General features: G+C 48.2%; 1 non-coding gene across 1 annotated transcript; it reads right to left on the reverse strand.

The window, feature by feature from the left end:
• Positions 1–270: 270 nt before the first annotated feature.
• Positions 271–408, reverse strand: LOC117088936. Its single transcript, XR_004439438.1, has one exon. It is a non-coding gene; the product is annotated as a small nucleolar RNA U109 (small nucleolar RNA).
• Between the last annotated feature and the right edge of the window lie 5,807 nt (positions 409–6,215).

The raw sequence follows: 6,215 nt of genomic DNA on the forward strand, positions 1-6,215 counted from the left end.
CGCCCGCCTCGTCGCCCGGCTAGTTTTTTTGTATTTTTAAGTAGAGACAGGGTTTCACCGTATTAGCCAGGATGGTCTCCATCTCCTGACCTCGTGATCCGCCAGTCTCGGCCTCCCAAAGTGCTGGGATTACAGGCTTGAGCCACGGCGCCCGGCCTGGATTCTGGTTTTGATCCATAGGTTCTGGATCACACCCTGGAAAACTAGAACTCAGATAAGATTGGTGTTTTGGTTCTTTAAACTTCTTTTCCTTTTTGTTTACTTGGTCTTTTGTGTAGGAGAAATCCACTACCACCTCGACTTCTACTATAAAGTTGGCAGCCCTGAGGATCCTTTTTTTTTTTTTTTGAGACGGAGTCTAGCTCTGTCGCCCGGGCTGGAGTGCAGTGGCCGGATCTCAGCTCACTGCAAGCTCTGCCTCCCGGGTTCCCGCCATTCTCCTGCCTCAGCCTCCCGAGTAGCTGGGACTACAGGCGCCCGCTACCTCGCCCGGCTAGTTTTTTGTATTTTTTTTAGTAGAGACGGGGTTTCACCGTTTTAGCCAAGATGGTCTCGATCTCCTGACCTCGTGATCCGCCCGTCTCGGCCTCCCAAAGTGCTGGGATTACAGGCTTGAGCCACCGCGCCCGGCCCCCTTTTTTTTTTTTTTTTGAGATGAAGTCTAGCTCTGTCGTCCAGGCTGGAGTGCAATGGCGCCATCTCGGCTCACTGCAACCTCTGGCTCCCGAGTTCAAGCGATTCTCCTGCCTCAGCCTCCCGAGTATCTGGGATGACAGGCGCCCGCCACCACAATTGGCTACTTTTTATTTTTAGTAGAGTCAGGCTTTCGCCATGTTGGTCAGGCTGGTCTGAAACTCCTGACATCAGGTGATCCACCTGCCTTGGCGTCCCAAAGTGCTGGGATTACAGGCATGAGCCACTGCACCTGGCCTTTTTTTTTTTTTTTTTGAGACAAGGTCTTGCTAGGTCGCCCAGGCTGGAGTGCAGTGGCACAATCACAGCTCACTGCAGCCTCAACCTCCTGGGCTCAAGCAATCCTCAACCTCCTGAGTACCTGGGACTATAGGTGTGTGCCACCATGACTGGCTAATTTTTATTTATTAATTTATTTTTATTTTTTCATAGAGACAGGGGGCTAATTATGTTGCCCAAGCTGGTGTTGAACTCCTGGCCTCCAGCCATCCTCCTGCTTTGGCCTCCCAAAGTGCTGGGATTCCAGGCATGAGGCACTCTGCCTGGCCTAGAACTCATTTTTTTTTTTTTTTTTTGAGATGGAGTCTGGCTCTGTTGCCCAGGCAGTGGCCTGGGCAGTGGCCGGATCTCAGCTTACTGCAAGCTCTGCCTCCTGGGTTTACGCTATTCTCCTGCCTCAGGCTCCTGAGTAGCTGGGACTACAGGCGCCCGCCACCTCGCCCGGCTAGTTTTTTTGTATTTTTAGTAGAGACGGGGTTTCACCGTCTTAGCCAGGATGGTCTCGATCTCCTGACCTCGTGATCCACCCGTCTCGGCCTCCCAAAGCGCTGGGATTACAGGCTTGAGCCACCGCGCCCGGCCTAGAACTCATTTTTTAATGGAGCATGTTATGAATATTCCTGCTTCCACAGGAATCAGGAACAGACAGTTCCACAATAGTCCACAAAAGACTAGTTTTTAACTCACAGCACACTTTTTCTATGTAGAAAACGAATAGGAAAAGAAGATATAGATATGCCGCAGAGAGAGAGAGAACAAAATTACTCATAATTTCATCACCTGGAAATGTGGTTTTGGTGTCTGTTCTCTGTTCATTCATTTAATAAGTATTTATTGAGCACCTATTGTTTGCTATTTTGAATCCTGGGGATCTAACCGTGAGCTAAACACTTACTCTCTGTCCTTGTATGTTTCACAGGCTAGTGAGGAGATAGAATTTAACCAAAAATTAAAATTAAATGTGGATAATTAGCCAAGTTGTCTACACATAAATGGACAATTTAAACAATGACAAGGGTTAATATATTCAGTCCTACAAGAGCATCAAATATTGGGCTCTGGTTGGGCACAATGGTTCGAACATCTGTAATCCCAGCACTTTGGGAGGCCAAGGCAGGAGGATCACTTGAGCCCAGGAGTTTGAGACCAGCCTCCCAGGGAAACATGGCAGAACCCCATCTCTACAAAAAGTACAAAAATTAACGGGGCATGGCAGTGTGCACCTGTGGTCTCAGCTACTTGGGAGGCTGAGATGGAAGGATTGATTGATCCTGGGGGGCTGGAGGGTTGGGAGAATGGAGGTTGCAGTGAGCCTAGATGGTGCCACTGTATTCCAGCCTGGGTGACAGAGAAAGATTCTGTCTCAAAAAAAAAAAAAAAAGGCCGGGCGCGGTGGCTCAAGCCTGTAATCCCAGCACTTTGGGAGGCCGAGACGGGCGGATCACAAGGTCAGGAGATCGAGACCATCCTGGCTAACACGGTGAAACCCCGTCTCTACTAAAAAGTACAAAAAACTAGCCGGGCGAGGTGGCAGGCGCCTGTAGTCCCAGCTACTCGGGAGGCTGAGGCAGGAGAATGGCGTGAACCCGGGAGCGCTTGCAGTGAGCTGAGATCCGGCCACTGCACTCCAGCTTGGGCGACGGAGCAAGACTCCGTCTCAAAAAAAAAAAAAAAAAAATGTTTTCTGACCTAGTTAGAGAAGTCAGGAAAGCCTTCCCTAAGGAAACAGCACTCAGCTTAGATTGAAGGATAAGTGTAAATTAAGTGGAAAAGAAGAGTGCTCCAGGCAGAGGAAAGAGCAGGAGCAAAAGACCTGTAGCAGAAAAGATTATGGCACATTCAAGGGATGGACAGAGGACCTACCGCTAGAGCACAGGGCAGTGTGGGCGGGAGAGTCATCAGGGGCCAGACAAGACAGCCCCTGAAGACTTTAAGAGTTTTTATTTCAGGCTGGACGCGGTGGCTAAAGCCTGTAATCCCAGCACTTTGGGAGGCCGAGACGGGCGGATCACGAGGTCAGGAGATCGAGACCATCCTGGCTAACACGGTGAAACGCCGTCTCTACTAAAAAATACAAAAAACTAGCCGGGTGAGGTGGCGGGCGCCTGTAGTCCCAGCTACTCGGGAGGCTGAGGCAGGAGAATGGCATAAACCTGGGAGGCGGAGCTTGCAGTGAGCTGAGATCCGGCCACTGCACTCCAGCCCGGGCGACAGAGCTAGACTCCGTCTCAAAAAAAAAAAAAAAAAAGTTTTTATTTCAGAGAATGGGAAACCATTAACGGGTTTCTATTCAGAGGTGATATTAATAGGCTTTCTTTTGGAAAAGACTACTTATTACATATCTTGTGCATTTATGTACTACTTTTTTCACAAAAGGCAATTATTTTTTACTTATTATTATTATTATTTTGAGATGGAGTTTCACTCTTGTCGCCCAGACGGGAATGCAATGGTGCAATCTTGGCTCATTGCAACCTCTGCCTCTGGGTTCAAGCGATTCTCCTGCCTTAGCCTCCCAAGTAGCTGGGATTACAGGCAACTGCCTCCATGCCCAGCTAATTTTTGTATTTTTAGTAGAGACGGGGTTTTACCATGTTGGCCAGGCTGGTCTCAAATTCCTGACCTCAGGTGATCCGCCCACCTCGTCCTCCCAGAGTGCTGAGATTACAGGCGTGAGCCACCGTGCCCGGCCTAGATATTATTTTTATTTATTTATTTATTTATTTATTTTTCAAACGGAGTCTCACTCTATTGCCCAGGCTGGAGTGCAATGGCACAATCACTCATGGCTCATTGCACCCTCTGCCTCCTGGGTTCAAGAGATTCTCTTGCCTCAGCCTCCTGACTAGCTGGGATTACAGGTACCTGCCACCATGCTCGGCTGATTTTTGTAGTTTTTAGTAGACACGGGGTTTCACTATGTTGACCAGGCTGGCCTTGAACTCCTGACCTCAGGCAATCTGCCCGCCTCAGCCTTCCAAAGTGCTGGGATTACAGGCATGAGCCAGTGCGCCCGGCCTTTATTTATTTTTTTGGAGACAGAGTTTCGCTCTTGTCACCCAGGCTGGAGTACAATGGCACTATCTTGGCTAGCTGGAAACTCTGCCTCCCTGGTTCATGTAATTCTTCTGCCTCAGCCTCCCGAGTAGCTGGGATCACATGCGTGCACCACTGTGGCCTGCTGATTTTTGTGTTTTTAGTAGAGATGGGGTTTTACCACGTTGTCCAGGCTGGTCTCCAACTCCTGACCTCAGGTGATTCACCCGCCTCAGCCTCCCAAAGTGCTAGGATTACAGGCGTGAGCCACCATGCCCGGTCTAATTTTTCTTTTTTTTAAAAAAAATTATTTGTGGCCGGGCGCAGTGGCTCAAGCCTGTAATCCCAGCACTTTGGGAGGCCGAGACGGGTGGATCACGAGGTCAGGAGTTCGAGACCATCCTGGCGAACACGGTGAAACCCCGTCTCTACTAAAAAATGCAAAAACTAGCCGGGCGAGGTGGCGGCGCCTGTAGTCCCAGCTACTCGGGAGGCTGAGGCAGGAGAATGGCGGGAACCTGGGAGGCGGAGCTTGCAGTGAGCTGAGATCCGGCCACTGCACTCCAGCCTGGGCGACAGAGCGAGACACCGTCTCAAAAAAAAAAAAAAAAAAATTATTTGTAGTTTTAGTAGAGACGGGATTTTGCCATGTTGGCCAGGATGGTCTTGAACTCCGGACCTCAAGTGATCTGCCAACCTTGGCCTCCCAAAGTGATGGGATTACAGGCGTGAGCCATGGTGCCGGGCCCCAAACATTTTATTATAGAAATTTTCTAAAACACAGAAGAATGAAAGAGTTGTATAGCAAGCACCCATATGCCACCACTTAGATTCTCCTATTGACATTTCGATATATTTGCTTCATCACGTATCCATCCAGTTAGCTATCACTCTATCCAGTCATTGATACATTTCTTATATCCAACAACACATTGTGTACATCTTTTTTTTTTTTCTTTTTTGAGACGGAGTCTTGCTCTGTCGCCCAGGCAGGAGTGCAGTGACGCAATCTCGGCTCACTGCAACCTCTGCCTCCTGGGTTCAAGTGATTCTCCTGCCTCAGTCTCCCAAGTAGCTGAGATTACAGGTACCCACCACCATGCCTGGCTAATTTTTTGTATTTTTGGTAGAGATGGGGTTTCACTGTGTTAGCCAGGATGGTCTCAATCTCCTGACCTCATGATCCATTCACCTCAACCTCCCATAGTGTTGGGATTACAGGCGTCAGCCACCGCGCCCGGCTGGAAACTTCTCTTTATGTGTACATCTTTTCATAAAAATAAATATTTTTTTACAATAGCATGTTAAATGGCTCTTTCCTACTCCATCAGTGAATACAGCATTTACATAACACTTGAAAGACTTGCCTTATTTAGAATATTCCTTGAAAGAGAATATTCTAGACTGGGACATGTCAACAAAAAGGCAAACTCTGTAAAATATGTAGAGATTTGTTCTGAGCCAAATATGAGTGACCATGGCTGGAGGCATCGTCTCAAGAAGTCCCGAGAACATGTGCTCAAAATGCTTGGGTTACAGCTTGGTTTTATGTTTTAGGGGGACATAAGCCGCCAATCAACACATGTGAGATATACATTGGTTTGGTCCAGAAAGGCAGGACAATTGGAGGGAGGGGTTTACAGGTGAATTCAAAGATTTTCCAATTGGCAATTTGTTGAAAGAGTTGTTATTATTCTAAAGACTTGGAATCCAAAGAAAGGAGTGTTTAGGTTAAGATAAGGGGTTGTGGAGACCAAGATTCTTATATCTCACAAGTGGCCAAGCTTAGAGACAATAGATGGCCAATGTTTCCTATTCAGGCTTTTTATTTTTTAATATTTTATTTTATTTTATTTTTTTGAGACGAAGTTTCGCTCTGTCACCCAGGCTGAAGTGCAGTGGGGCGATCCCAGCTCACTGCAACCTCCATCCCATGGGTTCAAGCGATTCTCCTGCCTCAGCCTTCTGAGTAGCAGGGATTACAGGTGCCCACCACCACACCTGGCTAAATTCTGTGTTTTTAGTGGAGACAGGGTTTCACCATATGGCTGGGCTGGTCTCGAACTCCTGACCCCAAGTGATCCACCTGCCTCAGCCTCCCAAAGTGCTGGGATGATAGACGTGAGCCACCGCTCCTGGCGACAACTTCCTTTCTTAAAGAGCTGGTCCTACGCTCAGCCTCCAGCAGGCCGCAATATCCAGCTAGA

The sequence above is a fragment of the Trachypithecus francoisi genome, unplaced genomic scaffold (genome assembly GCF_009764315.1).
Source record: "Trachypithecus francoisi isolate TF-2019V2 unplaced genomic scaffold, Tfra_2.0 Lachesis_group10, whole genome shotgun sequence".
Lineage (NCBI taxonomy): Eukaryota > Metazoa > Chordata > Mammalia > Primates > Cercopithecidae > Trachypithecus > Trachypithecus francoisi.